At 37.1% G+C, this 22,668-nt stretch overlaps 1 long non-coding RNA gene and 1 pseudogene across 1 annotated transcript; one reads left to right on the top strand and one right to left on the bottom strand.

The window, feature by feature from the left end:
* Nucleotides 1–5,595: 5,595 nt before the first annotated feature.
* On the top strand, nucleotides 5,596–22,151 carry LOC136418543 (uncharacterized). Its single transcript, XR_010752934.1, has 3 exons — nucleotides 5,596–5,765; nucleotides 21,631–21,974; nucleotides 22,048–22,151. It is a non-coding gene; the product is annotated as an uncharacterized lncRNA (long non-coding RNA).
* On the bottom strand, nucleotides 6,749–8,726 carry LOC136418541 (piggyBac transposable element-derived protein 4-like; annotated as a pseudogene).
* Nucleotides 22,152–22,668: the final 517 nt, after the last annotated feature.

The raw sequence follows: 22,668 nt of genomic DNA, 5'->3' as shown, positions 1-22,668 counted from the left end.
GGTTAACGCGCCAATTTCGAATCAATATATATTTTTAAGTAATTATTCGAATATTTTATTGATAATTAAACAACATTAAAATGAAAAAAATAAAATAAAAAAAACGTACGGAGGGAGGAATCGAACCCAAGACGACGACGCATCGGGCGATTACTTTACCCACCGCGCCACGCCGATCGCCGCTAAACGTTACAAACACGCAAGTATTTAAAACGGATAGCGCACCTTTAATGCCTTTTTTCTCTCGAATGATCGAGTGTTGTATTCCATCTTTTTACTCAGGTAACATATTAATAGGGTACTCATATCTTCAAATTCGTGTTCTCCCCTCGTAGGTATTGATTTGAGAAAACGGCTCTCAAAGAGGCAACCCAGTGCGTTTATTTGATTCTTAGATTTTTTTATGCCGAACGGAATTGGGCAAAAAAGTTCAGGGCCCTATATAAAAATAGGAATACGGCGAATATTTCATTTCATTTCGACGTCGCCTCCATCAAGTGCCACGTGCAACGGGTAGAGAATTTTTGGGTAAGTCGATTTAACTGTTTTAAAAAAATACAACACTCCTCAACCTTCTCACGTTTCTATGTAGTCAGCCGCATACAGTCGCGAGATTAATTATTTGTCCGCTAGCAGAATATTTAAAAAATTGGAATGAAATCCAAATTACTTAAATTTATATTAGCTTTATTTCATAAACGAAAATGTATCGTTTGTATCTCGAATATGCAAATGAAATATGAGCAATATCTTTCAAAAATAAATAATAAATTCCTAAAAACCAAAAACCAGAGGAGAAAAATTATTCGTCCACTGTCATATTTGTGCGAAATGTATTGTAATTCGGTATCGTGTAGGATATCCTTTGATCCTTGATTTTATAACTTCTCTCAACCTGTTAAGCATTGACTCAACTAATTTTCTGACTACTCCCACCGCCATTTTTGCCCATTCTTCCAGCCCATTCATCTGGTTTTTAGCTCCTCTTTATTAGATATTTGATGTTTCTTTACCCTTTTTTTCGGTTCTGATCATAAATGTTCTGTGGGATTTATGTCCAGTCACTAAGGTGGCGTTTCCAACACTTTTGGTGTATCACACAATAACCACTCTCTAATTATCCGAGCTTTGTGTTTGTGGTCATTGTCTTGTTGGAAAACGTATTTATCTAAAATTTCCGTATGATTTGCGCTTTCGTGTAAATTAAGGGTGTCTTAAGGGTGTCTAAATAGACGAAGCGATTCATAATCCCGTCAATAAAACGAAGTCGACCCTTCCCGTACGAAGACGTGCACCCCCAAATAATAATAGAACCACCTCCGTGTTTCGCTGTTGGAATTATATTTTTAGGTTTATAAGATTTTCCTCGTTTTCTGTACGCCAAAACTTTTTTTGGCTTTTCGAATAGCTCAATTTTAGTCTTGTCCGTAAATATGTATAACGTTTTTCTAAAAATTCTTCGGACTGCTACATTTGGGCAAATTCCCGACCGGGGCAATTCTGTTCACTTCATTAACGAACGGTTTTTTCGTACCTCAACTACTCGACTACCTCAAACCATTGTTTCTTAATCATTTTCTTATTGTTGCAACATGTACAACTAGTCCGTAGTGATGTCCAACGCTTTTTGTGAAATCTGTGGCCGTAACTCTCGGATTTATCATCACTGTTCTAATAATTTCTCGTTTCCTGCGTTCGGTCAAGGCTCATTTCCCGTTGATTCCGTTGATCTGTATCTGCCAACAAATTTGGCTATTTTACATTGCGATTTTCGTTCGTCGTTTAATTTTATAATTAACGTTCTTAAATGACCAGGAACTTCAGAACATTTACGACCCATTTTTAAAATTAACTCGCCTTCTGTGAATACGAATACTACTCAGATATCACAAATGCTTTGTTCAATTTATCTGAAGGAATTTTACGAAAAAGAAATAAAGAAATAGCAAATGTGGCCATTATTGACTATGAGTCCGACCAAATGCTATTTAATTGTGACCAGCTCCCAATTTTCCACGTCTCTCCTTCGAATCGAATGCTCCTGTATCCGAATGTAACACACACTCGATCACTATTCCCGCAAGATGCGAACGCATAGTCGAAATAGACGTCTCGAACACTCCTCCAAATCGCGAAGGAATTCTTCCAAAATCCAAAATCGCCGACGGTGTATTTCCACGCGAAAGTTTCAATCGATAGCGATAATCAAGCCCTCATTTCAATAATAAATATCGCCGAAAAACTTATGGAAATCTCACAACTCAAATTCAGTGTTGAAGAAATCGAAACAGAAGAAAACTCTCAGACTAACGCGAATATCCTCATTGTCGAATCAACTTTAACGTTAAAAACTTCGATCCAAATCGTCTAATCGAAATCTCAACGTGCTCACGCACTGACCATCTAAACGACGAAGAAAAAGCATCTCTCATTGAACTACGTCACGAACATAATCACATATTTTATCTAGAAGGCGATTTGTTATCTTGCACCGACTTAATAATGCATAAGATATCTACTAAATCCGACATTCCAGTAAATGTCGAAACTTACCGCTACCCCGAAGTTCACAAAACCGAAGTCCACGAACAAATCCAACAAATGCCAGAACGAGACGTAATTGAATTCTCCTATCTGGGTAGTCCCACGAGAATCTTCAGAAGAACGGGAAAAAGAAGTGGCGATTAGTAAGCGACTACCGAAAGCTAAATGACATTAGCATCGGTGACTCTTTTCCGCTTCCGAACGTCACAGAAATGTTTGACCAATTGGGTCACTCTAAATATTTTACAACTCTTGACTTAGCATCAGGATGCCATCAAGTCAAGATGCATCCGGACGATGCACCGAAAACCGAATTTTCTGTCTCTTCCGAACGCTATCAATTTAAACGCGTGCCATTTGGTCTGCGAAATGCCCCTTCTACCTTTCGAAGGCTTATGAATTCCGCCCTCGCCGGTATCCAAAATTATCGCTGTTTCGTCTACCTTGACGACATCGTTATCCACGCTGGAGATCTCGCTACTCGTAATCCTCGTCTAAAAGAAGTCTTCGAACGTTTGTCCCGCCACAGCCTCGAACTACAACCCGAAAAACGTGAGTTTCTCCGTAAGGAAGTCATGCACTTGGGACACCTAATAACTGAAACTGGTGTAAAGTCTGACCCTGACAAAATTCAAGCTATCAAAAATTATCCCATTCGAAAAAACGTAAAGGAAATCCGAGCTTTTCTAGGCCTGGCAAGCTATTATCGCAGATTAATTTCCAATTTTAGCGAACTGACTCGACCTCTCTCAAAAATTCTTAAAAAGGACACCGATTCCATCTGGACTACCCTACAGCAGAAAGCATCGAATCGACTGAAGCAGATTCTAATTGAGGAACCAATCTATCGGTTTTCCGATTTCTTTACCCCTTTTAACCTTCGAACCGATGCCAGCGATCTAGCTATTGGCGCCGTTCTATCCCAGGATAAAGTCAGTCACGATCTCCCGATGGCCGACTCTAGTCGCAGCTTAAACAAAAGCGAATCCAACTATGGCAAGATAGAAAAGGCGCTCCCTGCCATAATTTGGGCCGTAAAGCATTTTCGCCCCTATTTATGTGGCGGGAAATTCAACATGCGAGCCCAGGCTCATAATAGTTCGGCCGGGCGAATATTTCTGTACATTTGCTTTGACTATAACGAAAGACAGGTCGTCGAGTTACAAAATCAAAGTATTTTATTCCACATTTACAATTAACGACAAATATCCAACTAAAAATGCAACTCAACTCGTGGGTCATAATAGTTAGTATTGCGCAACACCGCTTTTATCGGCATCTACAGCTTGAATTCTTTTCGACATCGTGCCTACTACTGTTACACATTCATCTGAAGTTATGTTAATTCAAATTTCTCGCAATTATTATTTAATTTTTAATTCTTGTACTGTACGAGCTGGCTTTCTTCGCATTATGCCAAAGAGTGTCTATTGATATAGAGATAAATCTGGACTAGAAGATGTCCACTTTCCACTTTAGGAATGGTACATTATTCTCCTGAAGCCACGATTTAACTATTCGTGCCGTATGACGCGGTGCGCCGTCTCGTTGAAAGATAAAGTTACCTTCCGTTGTTTGGCACGTAGGGACGACGTAGGGGTAACAGACTCTTTTCGGGAATCTTCTTGTATTTTTTCGCGTTAACGTGACCATCGACGAAGTGTAACCTACCCACACCTCTCGCAGACGTGCATCCCCAAACCATAATAGAGGCAGGAGACTTCACTATTTTTTAACTAGACAGTCGTTACGGTAAGCTTCGAAAGGTGTTCGTAAAACTCGCTTGCGACTGTCACCGACACAAACGTAGAATTTCGACTCATCAGACCAAATTACGCCATTTCACCGGTTTGGAGTCCCGTTTTTGTGCTCTCTAGCCCATTTCAGTCTGTTGCGCTTCTGTGTTGTCGTTAAGAGTGGTTTTTCTTTTGCATAAAGATCAATCCGAAATTGGCAAAAATCAAAAATTGGAAAAAAACGAACAATGCTTAAGTACATCTTTAAAAAGTCCGAAATAGAAATAACCATTTTTCATGATGTCCTTATTTCACCCCTAACAGAATTCATTCTGATCATTCTTGAGGAAAACTATTCAATTCGTTCGTCAGGTCACTTAGGCTGCCATAAAACTTACGATCGTACTAAACGGTGTTACAATTGGACAAATATGAAAAGTGATATCAAGAATTTTATAAGGCAATGTGAGTCTCGTCAAAAAAATTAACTCGTTAGGAAAAAGATCGAACAAACCGTGCAAATGTTATCAACACAACACAACAACAACAACAAGATTCCTGCAAAACCAAGAAAATTAAGTAAACAGATGTACCCGCTTACGTTGGGAGTTGTGGAGCGATGTCGGTTGTCGAGGAGAGGGAAGGAACTCGGGATGGAGGGCAATCTGGTCCCGGCAGTTGAACAGAACACTAGATCTTTTTTCATTCTGGCGGTTATTCTTCGTGGATTAATAAACTCAGTCCGAGATTTAAGTGTTTCTTCCTCTCAGGAACTCGTTTTACGACACAAACTAACCACAACTTCCGAAAACCCCTTCGAGAAAATAACCCTAAATATAGTAGGCCCTCTTCCTTTAACAATGTCCGATAATAGGTTTATTTTAACCATACAGGACGACCTCGCTAAATTCACCCAAGTACATATACGCAATTCCAAATCACGAAACGAAACCTTGACCATCGCTCAGACTTTTGTTCATAATTTCGTCTTTTTCTCCCGCCTACGTTAATTCTTTAACGTTCAGAAACGACCATCTCGACCGTAACTTTTTTCCAACGAATTTATTTTTGAAATAAGAAATATATTTGCTTAATGTATCATTTAATGACAAAAATATATTTTATTATTAAATAAAACAAAGGGAATATCTATCGAGGTAGAGATAAATTTTTTATTTCTAGCGCCATCTGTGAACCAGAATTGTGAACGTCTGTAGATTTATTGATTTTCTGCTTGTGGCGTCATCTGTGAATTTTTTGTACGTTGCGGATGACAATAGTGACGTAAGTCAATTATCGGCTTTTGAGAGTTCTCCGTTCGTGTCTTTGTTTGTTTTCAATAATTAAGTGTGGAAATTGGCTTAAAATTTGGTGTTCGAAGTAAAAATATTATTTCATTTCGAAATTCAAAATCGAGAAGCAGAAAATAAAATCGACGTGATCCCAGCGCACTGATAAAATATCCATGGAACTAGGAACTGCAGGGTAAGAAAGAAAAGAAACACTTCGCTAAAGGAATTTCCAATAATTTTTCACATCTAATGCTTATCCTAATACTGACAAAGTATACAAATTAGTAATAAATTTCCCTTCCTTCTGACGCAATCGAAGCTTAGTTTTGGTACTGCCGCAAAGCAGTTTTTTCATAAACTATCAAATCAGTTTCGTTGTCGAGATTCAATTTACTTCACACTTGCAATTTGAAGTTATCTGGTTTTAGTTTCAAGATTGACTGGGAGAACGTCAACGCTCTCCTGTATAATTCATGTTAATATCAAAAACTCATCGTAAAAGTATTATAAATTAATTTGTTATTTCTTTGAATTATTCGAGTAGGTATCAAAGTGACACTTCTAACGCACCCAAATTTAAGGTTTGAATTTTTAAGACAAAACGACAAAAAATGCTAAAATAATCCAGAAAATAACAACATTTTCATGCGAAAAATGTCCACTTAACAATAATTTTCACCCGCAACTACTATTTACACAAAGGCAAAACGCAACTGCTACTCGTGGGTTTACGTGACCCACTTTATTATTTACTGAAAAATATGATCAATCGAAAAAACTTAGATTATTATGAGTTGGTAATTTGAAAGTTACATATTTTAGAATTACTTAAAACAATTAAAACCATTCAACGCAATTTGGACAAATTTTAACAACGCATAGTGGGCAAATGTTACAAACTGGGTTTGTTTTTCGGTCCTTTGACCGTGGACATATGGCACACCTTTTCCTTTTTGAAGATGGGATGTCTAGAATAGATTTGGATGCGGCTGAATTCGGCACATTAAAAATTATAGAGCCCAAATCTTGGAGGCTATGAAGGACCTTTGTGTTGCCGAGTTTATTGGTTACTAATGGTTTGCACAGAGATACTCCCAGTTGTTTTCAAAAATTATGACAATTTATCATCTCCGGGAGAACACTTATATAGAATGTAGCTATTTAGACCAGCAACGTTTACAATTGTGTAAAATATGGCCATGGGCCATCGTCTTGTTCTTCGTGAAGTAGAGTAGTTGGCTCATTTCTCATCAAGAGCGTCAACACCTGCTTTTGTGCTATTGTACAATATTCAACGATATCAGGTTTTTTCGATGTTCTATTTATCTTAGAATCACGGTGCATACTTGAAATTAGTATCACGGACTTTTTTTTTGTTTTTTTTTTTAAATGTATGATACCATGGTCATCGAAGGTGTAAAAATAAATAGTGAAGATTGTGGCACTCGTATACGGTTGCGTTGAAATTGTGGCGGTATTTGTTCGCTTTTTTTTAGCGTCCCTACATATGTAAGATGATTCTACTATTTTTACGGAAGAATTCCAATTGTCAGCCGTAACATTTCGGTTTGTCCCTTTTATACACGTCAGAAGGTTACCCTTTTGTAGAGAAACAAAAACACAAGTTTAGGTAACACTTCTTTATTTCTCTAGAATCGGGAATCGAATGAATTCCCTTTAAGAAGCGTGGGAGTCACCCCGTGTGCATCTTTCTGCACTCTTCCAAAAAACTGCCACCACACCTTCCACATTCTTCCCACGCTTGCATCCCTCAATCATCCTCTTCGCACCTCCACATGTTTTTGGGCGAGATGATTTTTTACCGCAAACGATCTATTTTGACTAGCACAAGTTCGGTCCATTTCTAATTTATTATACAATGGGATACCAGGAGGAGGTGTCTGTGACATTCCGCATATGCCCAAGGATAAGCTATAACACTATGAGACAACGTGTTTTTTGCACTTACATTAAATGAATTGATATGCAAGCCTATGTTACTTTCTTTATGAAAGCTCGCGTACATATATTCAGTCAGACGTAAAACTACTTGTGATGGGTCTGAAAATCGTTTGTCTATTGCAGTCTGTTCCTCAACTTTTGCACCAATATAGACTTCTGCATTCGACATATAATGTATTTTTGAGTCCGCTGGAATGTGTATCTTCAATCCGTACTTCGCCGGTTTACTTGGGACGTACGTTCGGAAACCACATTTACCTCTAAACGGTACCAACATCTCATCCAAGGTCACATTATCACCTGAGCCATAGATTTGACGTGCATTGTACTTACACAAATATGTCGAATATTTCCGATATCGGTGCAAGCTTATTAGATTTTACTCTTTCTTTTCTGGTAAGGGAGTCGTCAAATCGAAGACAAGAAAGTAAAGAATGAGAATCGCGCAAGGCTCATCGTAGCTCGAAATATTTCTCTCCCTGTTTCATCTGTGGGCCACATCGATTTTAGATCTTTGCGACCAGATTTGAACGGGCCTTGCAAGTAAAGTAGTCCTAAAAATGCCCCCAGTTCAATTACTGTAGTTTCCTAGACAAAGGTCGGCTTGAATTTTCTTTGCGAGGCCCTACGTCTTTTAAAAGTACCATACATATTTCGCTTGCGTCTAATTTATCTTTCGGTCGGTAACATTGCAAATGATCTCCAGAAGGTCGTTATTTATAAGTAAATTTCACGCTGCTTCTGGTGAGTTTAGAGGAGTAGATTTTGTAATTCCAATCAAACCTGATGAAGTTTTTACGATGTTATGAGCCAATGCCCTTCCACGCATAGATGGGAGCTTCGACCATTTCATCCCATCTTTGCCGGACCACGCAACAAAGTTTGATAAAGGAATATCTTCGTTAGAGTCGGATTCATCGTTATCGGATAACTCGCTTTGAGAATCACGTTCGCTGAGGATTTGGCCATCTTGTTCCGAATCGCTTCGATCAGCAGTCCGTAGAATTCGCCTAAATGCATCTTATTCTCCGTCGACAGCTTCAATTGAACTCCTATTTGCCCCACCGTCATTTGTTTGTGGCGTCTTATCCCAACCGTCAGGTTCGTCAACAAATATGTCATTCGTGTCCTCCCAAAAAGCGTCGCTTTCTAGAAGAGCTTCGAACCGATCGTCCGGTACACATTTATTCATCTTTCGCGTATATTATCTGCACAAAATATTTGCAATAAATATTTCGTGTAAATGATACAAAACACAAAACGTACCAACGCAAATCGGCGAAGATGCCAATAAATATCACGTAACAATTACCGATACCGTGGTCACATTAACCCAGCAACGCGAATGTCTCGAAAACTGACGTGCTCCTTACAGCGTCTTAATCGGGGCCGAAAAATACGCACAAAGTCGAGAAATCTTACCCAAATCGCGCGAAAAGAGTGGGGGTACGAGCAATTACGTTTAGTCTTTGGGTCATTCTGACCCCGTCAGTAGTAGTTACGGGTTAAGCAAAAATGAGTCTCTTAATAATAATTTTATGAGAACATTGCTTCCGGCGCAAATTGATTAAGGAGCATCGAGGAACAATAAAAAGTCTTTTAATTCAAAAGAAAAAACAAATATTCAACTAATAAATTTTACCACACGCTTTCGGTCAAAAACATGCACACTCCTTAAACCGTCAATTTATTTCTTACCCCCAATTTTCAACAACAAACAATTTATCACCCCCAATTAAGAGCCAAAAAACAGCACCACACCCACCAAAATTTAACACGTGCCTTCGAAGCATACCGTATCACTTTAAATCCCTCAAAAAACATTAGCGCAATTCGATTAAATGACACATTTTAACAAAAAAGATGTGACTCAGGGCCAACGTTTTACTCCTGCGATGTTTCGACAACTTTTTAAGATTCTATTTTATTATTTTTTTAGTTAGCTTCAGGACTTTCTTTAAACGTTACAATACGCTTTTCGTTGTGTTATACATGTTACAGGTACTACGATTTTTGCTCATGTTCATCGTTATGATCGTAACAAATTGAGTGTGAAATCAATGCCTCTAGTGTTAAATTATGGCACTGCTCCACGTTGTTCGAGTCCCTTGTTGCTACTGCATTGTTGCTTGTTGTTATGTAACGGTTGTTGTTCAAATTACATTCCTAAAAACATAAATCCTATGAAACGTTCTGGACTCCTGTTTACTTCCACTTTGTCAACAAACTCTAACGTTAATGTCCGCGCAAAACGTTCAACATTCACGTTTGTAAAAAATTACTCAAGAATTGCACATTGACGTGTCTTCTAATTCTTACCGCTTGAAATAGTATACTAGCGCCATCTGTGAGTTTTCGAAGGAACCGGAAAATTGAGACCGGCAGAAGTGCCGGTAGCGAGAGACATCAAGCGACCGTCCGTGGAAACGTAATATCAGCCGATGAGATGTTTGTAGGTTATTTTTTTATTCCGTTGTGGTGCTCTACTCGAGAGGTCTTTGACTCCGCGAACGCTGACAAGTTGGTCTCACTTGTCACACTCACACCGGTGACAGGAGCTGGAGACGTCAAAGGGGTGATTAGCCCTATATAAGGAGGGCAACCCCCTGAGGTATCCTTTTTCTTTTTCGACGCTTCAACCTTAACCATCTCGAGGTAAGGCACGCCGTAAGTTAGTTGTGATAATTAGTGTGTAACTCAGCGTTTAACATAAATAAAGTGGCCGTGTATCAGAAGGCGCACATTTATTATCTGGATCGGATTCTTTGTCGAGTTTGAATACCGATCTTCTCAGCGTGTTTAAACAGGAACAGTAACGGTCGCCCAAACCGTCTACTTTACATACACGGAAAACCCTATAAACCCGATATCGTGTTAGTGTCGTCTCTGTGAGTCGGTCCTGGTGCCTTATTTGATTATACATACATATTTAATTTATTTAAAGATTAAGAAAGACGAGAAATTTGTTACACCTATCAAGTATCGGTAATTGAAACAAGTTTGCCGTACGCTGAGGTAACGAGTGTTTAGCACGTTAATATAAAAGAATGTTAAACTGGTAATTGATGTTTTGAATATTTAGCTTCAGCCACCGAGCCTTCCAGCGCCACATCGACAAAAATTTACGAAAAAACAGTCGATAACACAGCCATTGTCAATGACAAAAAATTACTATAAAATCATAGATGAAGAACTGTTAAGAAATGTTTTAATATCAATTATATATATTCGTATATATCGGGGTAACATAAGAGACGTTCTCCATAGTTAACAGTTTTGTATTTTTTTTTAAACAAAAGTAGCAAGCCAAAAGCAACAAATTCACTACTACTCGACCGCTTCCCTGCCCTTTTGCCTCTGAACTGCCTCTTCTTTGTTCCTTTTTGTCTTATCTTTTGCTAGTTCAGGTGGTAGACCCAAGGGGGAAGTACCTGCCAGTCCCGATTTCTCATGGACAAAAGCCCACATGTGGCCACTTAATTGCGTCGGTAGTAGTCACCTCGTTCGACAGTGCTTCATTTTCAAGATGACTCTGTCCACCTGCCGTTCATCTTATTATCACTGCTAATGTTACGTTCCCAAACTTAAGAACTAATAAATCTCCGACATATACATGTCAGAAATCCCCTAACTCGTAGAGAAACAAAAACACAAGTTTATGCGGTACTTCTTTATTTCTCTAGAATCGGGAATCGAATGAATCCCTTTTTGATGCGTGAGAGTCACCCCGGGTGCATCTGCTCTCCTTCCAAAAGCCTGTCACCATACTTTCACATTCTTCCCACGCTTACATCCCTTAATCATCTTATTCGCACCTCCATATGTTTTTAGACGAGATGATAAACAGACCTTTATCTTTACCACGAATGATCTATTTTGACTAGTACAAGTTTAGTCCATTTCTAATTTACAATGGGGCACCAGTAGGTGCCTGTGACATTCCGCACATGTCCAACGATAAGTTACAATATTATGGGACAACATGTTTTTTGCATTTACATTAAATAAGTTGATATGTAACCCCATATGGCTTTCTTTATGAAAGCTCACATACACGTTTTACTTATTTTTGCTATAAAATGTATTAATTAACAAATTCGAAAAAAACAGGTTCGTCACTTTTAAATTGTTCAATCTTCTTAATTAAACTTTCTGATTCGTATGGTTTCGTTTCGATTACAATCGATTCGTTAAACGAACAACGGTGTGAGGAACGATACTGTGCTAACAATTAGAGGAACAATAGTGACGATTAGAGAAATGATCATAACGATTGGAGCAACAACAAAAGTTTTAAAATTATATAAGGCCATTATATTAATAAGTTAATGAAAAATTAAAAAAAGCCCTACTCCACAATAATTTTCTAACATAGCTTCCAGATATAATTTTATTGGCTTATGTGTATTTTTCACTCTTATTTCATTTTATCGTCTTGTGTAATAAACTACTATTTTCTTCAAATATACTTCATTTTTCAATACTGTCAGAAATAATGTATTTAAACAAAGCGATCGTTATTTGGAAATGATATTTAATGATTTTAAATCTACAACATGTAAACAATGTTGAAGTGTTCAATGTGGAGACCAGTCTGCTTGAACTAAACTGGCACTTATCTATCGCTCTTTCTAAAAAATCTTAAAAATTACTGCTTTTATTAATAAATTAGGCTCATTTCCTTTCTTTTAAAAACCGTTTGATATTTTTTAATAAAATTGATGTGACTTATTGATGAAGTATCTTAAAATTTTGTTTCGATTATCGCTCATAGTTCGAGTGTCTTAAAAACTTCCTTGAAGTATTATGAAGCTGTAGACGGGCCGTCTGTGATAATGCGGCAATGTATCTGTTGGTCCAGGAATTAGACATCTTTTATCACCTTTCCAACTTAGCGACTTTTTATTTAATTCTTCCGTGTAGACTTCACGTTTATGACTCCTGATTACTTTTTGTTCGTGGAAATACTCTTTAAGTTCAAAGAGCGCTTTCTTGTAGTCATCGAAACTCATTTCTTTCTTTAGTACACCTTCCTTAATTCCTTTTAGCTTTTGCTTTGCAGCTGAGTTTCTGTTCTAAAACTGTACATTTTAGATTTCAAACTATTTGATTTTCATAGGAAAATGGGTGTCAATGAAAACACAGCACTAGATATCAAAATGCAAGCAAGAGCGTTTTTATTTCTTTATATATGTCAGAGAGCCCGAAGGCGAGTTGTTTCCAGAAGCCATGAGTCGAAAAATTAAACACTAGTAAAAGTCACTTAATACCACTAATTTATTACTAAGGACGAATTGTCACTAAGACTACACTAATTTATATTTTCACGAATATTTACTGGCTACCGTATATGGTGATGAATGTCTTATGCCAATGATCTCTTTCACAAAAGGTAGACCGTATGTTAATCGAATCAAAGGATGAGAGACGTGACAATCCGGGGCCAGACCTCTCAATCTCAACTCTCGATAATTACTACCCTTCCTTCCTCAATTTTCATTTTTGTCCCCTGGCCCCGTTTTGCCCCCCTTGCACGTTAAGAACAAGTGTGTCCCTTATTCCCGGGGTTCCTGGAAGTCATACCATAAAGAATGATAACGAATGTTTTAGGTCGACAGAATAGCGAGAAAACCAGAACCCCGATCGATTACAGAGGGTCCTACCAACACAAAAAGTCTGTCTGCTTGTCTACTTAGGGGTATTCGCTAAATTTATGGTGGCGCCGACATCTATTACTGCATTGAGATATTCCACCACAAATTCCTTTTTCGAAAAACGAATACTTCTCATAATCTGTTAATGACTCAAGACTAACATCACTATACTTTAACACAGAATCCCAAGCTAATGCTGGTGTAGTATAATACCAAAGAGAATCCAATCCATACGATTTTTCCAGGCACAAATCTCTAAAATTCTCAAATATATCTGCTAGAAGTAAAACATCTAACTTTAGATATAGATCATGCCATTCGCCTAGATTCTCGATTTCAAAATCTTTCCAGACTGAGCACGATCATACTCTGACCAACTTATATTTTCTTTCGTTAGTGAGAAGTAAAATTTATCTATAGGAAGAAGAGAAGTTTCTTCAAATCTTTCAAATGAGTCTATATATTCATGACAATATATGCCTTTTCTAATTATCTTTGGCCCTTGTTTTCTAAACAATGCTTGCAGCTGTGTATCCTTCGTATATTTTTTCGTATTTTATTCGTTTCTCTCAACTGTTTATGTTCCAAGTTAGATGACAGAATGCCTAAATGACTCGCTAGGAACCTGAATGAATCTATAAATCTTAATTCAACATAGCTACCGTCGTCCATTCTCTTAACACTGTACCGAATGAAATGTATTTCTTTTCGTTATCTGGAATTAGCTTCGGATTACTTTTATCCTCATCCAAGTTCTTAATAAGCAAATGAGAATCATATCAACTCAAATTATGAAGTTGAATTGGAACGAATAACGTTTCATCGTTTGTATTTCAAGTTGCAATTTCTGCATGCTGCAAATTCATATTTGCCTGCATAGATAGCATTCCTTTGCTTTTCTATGCCCTTTTAGATCTACATCTGTCATTATCAGTTTTATTTTCCTTTAATAATTTATATATTGTTTTCGCACGTTCTGTGATTCGTTCCATAAATCTTTGTTTATCGGCATTTTTTCCTCTATAAATTTCTAAAGGATTTTGGATATTTCCATGGACACTCTTTATACAAAGTCCATAACTGCAAGGAATACGTAGCTGAGTCTTCTGAGTATATGATTTTTTTTGGATTTGGTTTGCACGTCTGAATTGGCTTTAAGATTGATTCAAAATCATAATAAATCACACACGGGTGTCTAAGCATTCTCTGAACATTTTTAAACGATATTATCGGTTTAATTTCTTTTCTACTTTACATTTAGGCAAACAGATTTCCTTATTATTACATATTAGTTGGTGTTTTTTCAACAGCTTCTTCAATTCTAGCATTATAGTTTTAACATCTTCTACAGAAATATTTTTTATGTCCATCAATTTCTAGTCGGTTATTTAATAATCGACTGAAACTTTTAATCCGACAATAACGATGAACTCTTGTTGACGGTTTACACTTATTAATATTAATTCTTAAATTATCTATTCCGCTCAGAGCCCAGCCCGATCCTTTGGCTTCTAATTCGTCACATCTGGATATAAATAAATTTCTTGGAGCATCCCAGTAATTTTCATCCCAATTTTCTCCACTTATTCCATTGGGTAGTTGAAACTCGTGTGTCATTTCTTGTTCTAAATTTTTAAAATCACGTTCCAATTCTAAATTAATTCTAATATCATTACGCACATCCAAAGCGTTTTTAATAAGATTATTCGCTTTATCTTTAATCGAGTCCACATTAGTAAGATGTGCCAGCATTGCCTTCTTTATTGTTACGTCGGTAGGTTAATAACTCACCTTTAAAAGCAACTTCAACTAAAATAAAATCAGGTTCAGGATTATGTTTTACTTTATGAATGGCCGGAGCCTAGTTTCTTTAACATACTTTCCACAAACATCACATTTTATTTCTTTTATTCTTTTCTTCTTTGGGGGTACTACCATATCTATGTCAAGCGGAAATAAATCATTCAATTTCTTGTTTTCTTCTTCTTTCTTATGTTTTTCATGTTGCCTGACGATACGTTCTGTCAGCTCGGCATTTTTCTATCTTGTAACGTATTTTATTTTTTGTTCTTTGGCAATATTATATAACTGTGGTAATTTAAATTTATTTAATTTGTGCAATAGCGTTTGATCTTTTCTAACATTGTTGGAATTTCCCAACGTAAAAAGGTCGAAACCGTCGGGCTTCCAATTGTATTGCTGCGCCCCAATAAAAAAGAGACGTCCTCGACCCACCGTTACGTGCCGTAAATTAAGATGAGGACTATACGTTCCGGTTATCTGGTTCTTTGCGGCTCGGAGTTGTGGCCCAGGATTGGAACCACGCCGACCTCCAATAAACCCATTCGGAATTCCCCGTCATAACTATGGCACGAAGCGGCACCCAAATTAGAGGGTGGCGGCGTTGGTGTAATTTAAAATAGACTCAAAAGCGGCGTTTCTCCCACCAATTCATGCAGCCCTAAGAAGTGGGGAAGTCCTCGAGACTCCTCCGGGGCGAGATTTGGTGCACAGTACGATCAAAGACCTCAAAGAGTGCAGTTGGACTCTCTCTCTCTCTCTCTCTCTCTCTCTCTCTCTCTCTCTCTCTCTCTCTCTCTCTCTCTCTCTCCCTCCCTCCCTCCCTCCCTCCCTCCCTCCCTCCCTACCTCCCCCCTCTCTCTCTCTCTCTCCCCCCCCCTCTCTCTCTCTCTCTCCCTCTCTCTCTCTCTCTCTCTCTCTCTCTCTCTCTCTCTCTCTCTCTCTCTCTCTCTCTCTCTCTCTCTCTCTCTCTCTCTCTCTCTCTCTCTCTCTCTCTCTCTCTCTCTCTCTCTCTCTCTCTCTCTCTCTCTCTCTCTCTCTCTCTCTCTCTCTCTCTCTCTCATAACTCAGGGCCTATTGGTCGCTTCTCAAGCACTCCAAAACAAACAGCTCTAGCAATATTTCGCGTACCCTCGACCTAATTCTCAGATCTCGCGTGCACAGTACTTCCGACCGTATTCGCGATTGTGAATTTATACGAAGTAAGTACTATTAAATGATTAGTTGTGAGACGGTGTTTTTGCGAACTGGAAAACTCGTAAAACCCTACTTCCTTAAGTGACGGTAGACCATTTGGTCCTTCGAAAAACTCAACCGGCATAAGTGGATTACTCCGTGGGTGCCTATTGAGATAGTCACTATTGTTAGGCAGACTCTAAGAAGCGCTGGCCTAAACGAATATATTCACCACATTCCTTACATTTTTTCTTCATTATTCTTCCTTTCCTTAGTTCTGCCATTATATCCCGATCACACGGAAAAATTTATTTATTTTCTCATTTTCTCTTTCTTTTTTTCAAACTGTTTTATCATTTTTCCTATTAACTCATCTTTAGTGTAATCTTCACATATTTTACACCTAGTTTTTAGCAAAAGCATATAAATCTTTTAATGTGTATTCATTTAAACGTTCTTCCATTTTAAGACGATCAATTTGTTATAAAAAAAATAATTCCAATAGACACCTATTCCCTTTTTATGTTAATCTGATTGCAAGCGTCTTTGATGATGCGTTTTAGTATAACATCTACCACATTCACGTAGCAAACGCTCACAATTTCTATAGAATTTACATTATTTACATCTTCTATCAGGATTTTTGCACTTATAAATCTGGATCATCTGGATGTTTAAATAGTAAACGAACAGAACGCCGAATATCGTCCCTTTATTTAGGAAGAGATATTTTCAATAAACCTAATTTAGCCAAAGTTATCATTTTATTCTCATATTATTCAAATTGAGCATTCATATTTCTAATCATAACTCTTTCGAACTCATCGGTTGCAGAATATCCTGATAGACCTTTCACTCTTCTTTGAAATTCAGCGCACGCGCTTAGGTTCATCGGACACTCAACGATCTGAGTTGAACAACATGATTCATTTATTTATTTTTAATATTTTTTCAATTGAGAAATTTAATATAAATTAGGATTATGAATAAAATTGCATTAAGTACCTTGACATTTTGTTGTATGAAAATATCACAATTATTCATGTACGCTGTAAAATAAACTTTGATCGTTGGTAGCAATGTCGGCTATATTTAAATATTTAATTGATTGATAAGTAATTTCATTAGAAATCTTAGAAATTGACGATGGGGTAGAATTATTTCACTTTATTTTTCCATTGATAATATTGTTCCCTTCAGGAATATTAACAATTTAAATTTTTTTCCATACCTTTAAATATTGGCCCTTTTTTACTACCCTTTTTTCATTTCTAATCGTTCTTTTTTAGAATATTCATTAATATCTTTCTTCTCAAATATGCGTTTAAAATCGTCTTGAGATTTTATATCTTTTAAAGTTTTCTTCATATCTCTATTTATCTTCTGATTGTTTTTTATTTCTATCATCGTATCATCGTACCAAACATTTCGTTCAATTCGTCTATACCACCTTTATCATTGTGTTTAAATGCTTGTTTTGTTATAATTTCTTTATATTCCTGTTCTATGGCTAATGATTTAGCAATTATTTCTGGCTTTCTGAAATTGGAGTGTCTATACATTTCTTTAGTAATACGTGTATTTTTCAACGCTTTAAAAAATTTTATTATCATATCTTTATATGAATCTGGGAGACCTTTTAGGATGTTAACTCGGCGTTACACAGGTGAATTTTTTTTCCAGCGTTACATATGTGAGGTTTGTCAAACTGCATTCTATCAATTTTTTTTTGTAAGTTTTTCGTCTTTCGCCACCATCTATTGACCATTTCGACACAAAATAAGAACTAAAAAAATCTGTATAAAAGAAGAAACAAATAATAAACTAAACATGTACAATTTTCCACATACGAGAAACGACATTTTAACAAAACACTCACAATAAATAAAATAAATATCTTCTCCCGGTAAATACAATTGTGAGCTAAAACTTAACAGTGAGGGAACACAAAAAATGCAGCATTATTAGCAATAACAAGAAAAATTATTCGCTGCCCGAATTTATGCCCTTTTGGCAAGTCATTACAGCGTGCTCCAGCCACAGTGATGATTTGCGATGGATACGTGAATATTTAGTCTTGCGGTCTCGGGTTCTAGGACATATTGAGAAACACCTTCCAGTAATCTTTGGAATCTTGGCAGGCAGGCACCATTTCAAGATTTCTCTCATCGAACATTTTAATATTTTGGCGAATATTTCGTGGTATTCTTGGATTATTCTTTATTTCGGTGATGTAGTCCCTGACCAGTTCTAAGCCCAACATCTTAACGAACAATCTTCTGGCAAGTTTAAAATCCTGCGTGTTTTCTCTGTGCGTCACCGTGTGGGCATTTATGGCAGCTGTGTTAAAGACAGAAAACACGATCGTAAGGGGTCATCTTCGTGAATTTCTCGATACGTTGTAGCACGCAGAGAGTTCATCCACTACATCTGCTCCACTTTTAGTGAAGTTGCGGAAGCTCATAATTTCTTATGTTAATTCTTCTCTCCAGTCGTCTCATCAATTGCTGCATCACGATGCATCGCAGACACGAGCGGGACATTTTTATACTTTCTTGGCACACACGACAAAAGTGTTATATATTTTTGAAAGCCGAACGAAGACGTCTTTGGTTCTCCGTTCTTGACTGATACGAATTGTGGTGGAATGCATCGTTTATTGTTCTTCGGCGTACCTACTGAGGCAAGTTTGTGTTCTTTCAGTTATTTTATCGTCAACTCACGGCTTGTGTACCAGTCGTCAAATGTTACGTTTCATTCGGAACCAGAAATCTCCACAATATCAATTGCAGAGTTACTGAGCTGGTAGGGCCCTTCTGGCCGTTTTCCCGGATAAATTTTCATATTTGAAACGTAGTAAGAACGGGCATCGACTAAGGCTTGCGCTTTAACGCCACATTTCAATCCCACAATCGTCACATATTGCGAAGGTGTGCAGAGGACTCTCGGCAATTTTTGATAAACTTCTCCAGAATTCCTCGGACAGCAGCTAATTTGTCGACCGCTGATCTATCTTTACGATTCTCGATGTTATCGAATCGAATCGAATCGAATCGAAGACAGGTCATCAAAAATTGAAAACGATTCGTTAACATCGTATTACGGAATAAATCGACTCCAATTCCATCCGTTTGTCACGAGTCTCTCAAATTCTGACGATCGGAACGAAACATTCCTATAATATAAATAAAGAAGTCCGGTAAATGCTTTTATTCCAGATATGCCGCTAATTTTCGCAATGAATTTGATTTTTGCTGAATTTTAACGTTGGTCCAGCGCACCGCGTCCTCGATCGTTTGGGGATCGAAAAATAGTCGCCAACAATCTAGAGAACGCTTTTAGCATTTTTTGCATATCGTTTGACACCTGGCAAACGGGTGATAATATTTTCTGCCCTGTTCTAACACGTCGATTTAACGCTTCGTTCCATTTCGATCCATCTTTTCCAAAATACATCAGTCTTTTCGTCTTCCGTCTCATTCTGAATAGCGCTTTCTGTCGATTCTCCTTCTAAGTCAAGTTCATCTTCTATCGAAATATCCAGCTCCGACTCGGTGTTGTGCTCGCTTTCAGAGATAGGATCGATGTCGTCTTCGCTTCCCGATTCTATCGCGTCTTCACCGCTTCGAACTTCAGCCCATAAAGCTCGGAGCCTTTTCTGCTCCTGTTCGTTATTAGTTCAACGTATTGTTTTAGTTAAAAAAATGTTAAAGATAAACTCCTAGGGTCCAAATAAGTCCACAATAACAATTACTTAATATTCCAAAATCGCAGACGTCGGTACGTCGATGGGGTGTGCCACACCCCAGAGCATTTAAATTGCACGTACTTCACCTCACTGTCTGCCGTAGTAAGTACCGAGGTAACGTCTGAATTCGATGGCGTCTACTTATCGGGGACGTTGTTAGGACGGACAAGCGCACGTGTTCACGTTTGGTTTATTTCCAGAGCAACATTCGGGGGCTGGGGTTTTTTAAACCCCATGTACGTAACGCCGGGTTAGCACCATTATTGATAGTTTTGATTATTATAACCCGATTCTTCGAGGAATTCTTGTAATTCAGGTATGTTGGTTATTGAGTTACAATATAATCCTATTAATTCACTTTCACCGGGGGTCAGTCATTTGATTTATTTTTTAAACGTTACCACGCGATGCCATTCAATGCGATACTTTACTATTCGCCGCCACGGGACCATTCCTCAATACCGTGCTATATTACTATAATTCGCTGCCTGAATCCTATACAACACTTTACCTTACATTTCGATTCAATACCCCACAGTACAATATTTTACGATGACTTAAAAATAATTTAAATAAATTTTAAAAAATGTCAAGGTCGATTACGCCTGACGAATTTATTAAAGTTTTAGCATCTTATAATTTTTTATCTAATTCTATCTTTCGTTCTATCTTTTGTGAAAAATATAAAATTAATCCTAAAACTGTAGTAAAATATTTAAAAGTTAATAATAATCAAAAAGGAGTAGTTAATTTATCACCCCGAGATGATTATGGACGATTTACTTTAAATTTACATATCTCCTCTGGAGCAAGCACGACGTGTGTAATTAAAAACATTGAAACTATTCAAAATTAAGTTAAATTTCAAGAGCCGCTGAAGAAATGTCGATCATTAAGAGACTTGAATAATCGATTAAATATTTTTACGTTTTCTCATTTGTGTAATTTCGTTATTATTCTTTGGTACATTAATTTTAGCGGCTCGTGAAGGAGATTTGTAGCTATTCTTTAATGTTTGTAAATCAGATTGCTGCTTCCTCGGTGGTTTGAATATTCTATTCCCACTTTATCTTCTCTTTCTTTCATTTTTAATTTATATCAATTGGCCTATTTATAGAACTCGATCATTCAGCACTTGTTCTTTCTCAATTATTAATATTTATTCTTACTGATAGGTAATATTTTTATTCTCAATTGCTCCCAAATGTTTCCATTTTTTCCCAAGTTACGTGTATTTTGAATAGACATTGTGTTAAGCTCCCATTACTTGGCAAATAAGTAATGTCAACTCAGGACTGCGTTAGTAGCATTTGGTCTTCAGGAGTTCAGTAAAGTTCATATAGATATCTAATATTTTAGCATTCAATGATAATAAACTTACTTCTAAAACTGTATATAGATATAGTGAATGAATTGGTTGAGAAATTGGACACTCTAGAATCTTCTGTTGAACAGAAATGAAACATCAATTTAGAGCGATGTTTCTTTTATAATTTTGCAAACTGTGTACGTGCATTATTAGAAACGAGTTTAAAGTAGTATTCAATTAATACGTTTCTTAACTGATGGATATTACAATAACAGTAGGCCTATGGAGTGAGGTGTTAAAGTTAAAGAATCTTGAATTACCAATTTAAATTATTACACGAATATAGTTGTTAGTTCGTTGCATACAAAGGCGAAATGTTAACTGTTTTGTCTGTTTTCATATTTTCTAGATGCTGCGGAGCGCCATAGAAGAACTCCAAAAAGTTTATAAGAATCGACGGGAAAAAAAAAATTTGACAATGGTTAATTTCAATAACGTATATGCTAACACCGGACAGGGTTATTACCCCGTGGATTTAGAAATTACTGACGATAAAGTGTTGATAACATCTCCCGAGGTAATAAACCTGTTTTTAACTCAAAATAGTATCATCAATTATGATGATGAGGTTGGTGTAGACACCGTTTTATTGGAATTGACCTTTGTTCAAATCCCGAGGTTAACTCTAAAGTTTCCAAGTCCAGAAAGCAAGGGACAGTTTGTGTCCCAAATTTCGCAAGTGGCAACGAGCAGGTAAGAAATTACGATACATTTTACAGAGTTGAGAATTTCTATACTAATTGAATTGTTCATTTTGTTTTTATAGCGACTCGGGGAAATCTTCTGACGGCAGCTCGGAACCGGAACCGGAAGGACCATGACATCCACATCTGACCGTCAGAAGGTTTTTACAATTTATTAAAAAAATTTTGAAAAAAAATTGTATCTTTCATTCTTTTCTGTCCTTCCGTCCTTATCAAACCTTCGTAAATGAGGAAAGTAGAAGGTACATTATGAGGATTTGTAAACACATCTAACAGGTTTTCATGTGATAATTCTAAAAGTATCATTAACATTAACCTTACTCCGGTTACCTGAAGTTCATAACGCAAACGGATGTTATGTGTCCAATAGACACATACCATTTATGAGGGGAAATAAATAACTCGCATACTTTTAACTTCGAAAAACCTTTAATGAGCATTAATTATTTTAATTTAACTATTTATTACATTTGGAACAAAAATGTTTTTGAATCCTTGATTTCTTAGAGGGACAAATGTGACATCTCCGCTTCTTTGCAAGACCGAAAACCGCATAACTTGCAGAGTTCGCTTCTACAGATTCTGCAGATTCTCGTTCGTTCAGCACATGGCCCACAACATTTTCGACAGACTTTTTCTGTTTTCGGTTTGTTCGCCTAAGAATATGCGATATGCGGTTTTAC

Source organism: Euwallacea similis, chromosome 35, assembly GCF_039881205.1.
Source record: "Euwallacea similis isolate ESF13 chromosome 35, ESF131.1, whole genome shotgun sequence".
Lineage (NCBI taxonomy): Eukaryota > Metazoa > Arthropoda > Insecta > Coleoptera > Curculionidae > Euwallacea > Euwallacea similis.
Note: the sequence above shows the minus strand (reverse complement) of the source record. Positions and strands in the feature narration are given on the sequence as shown.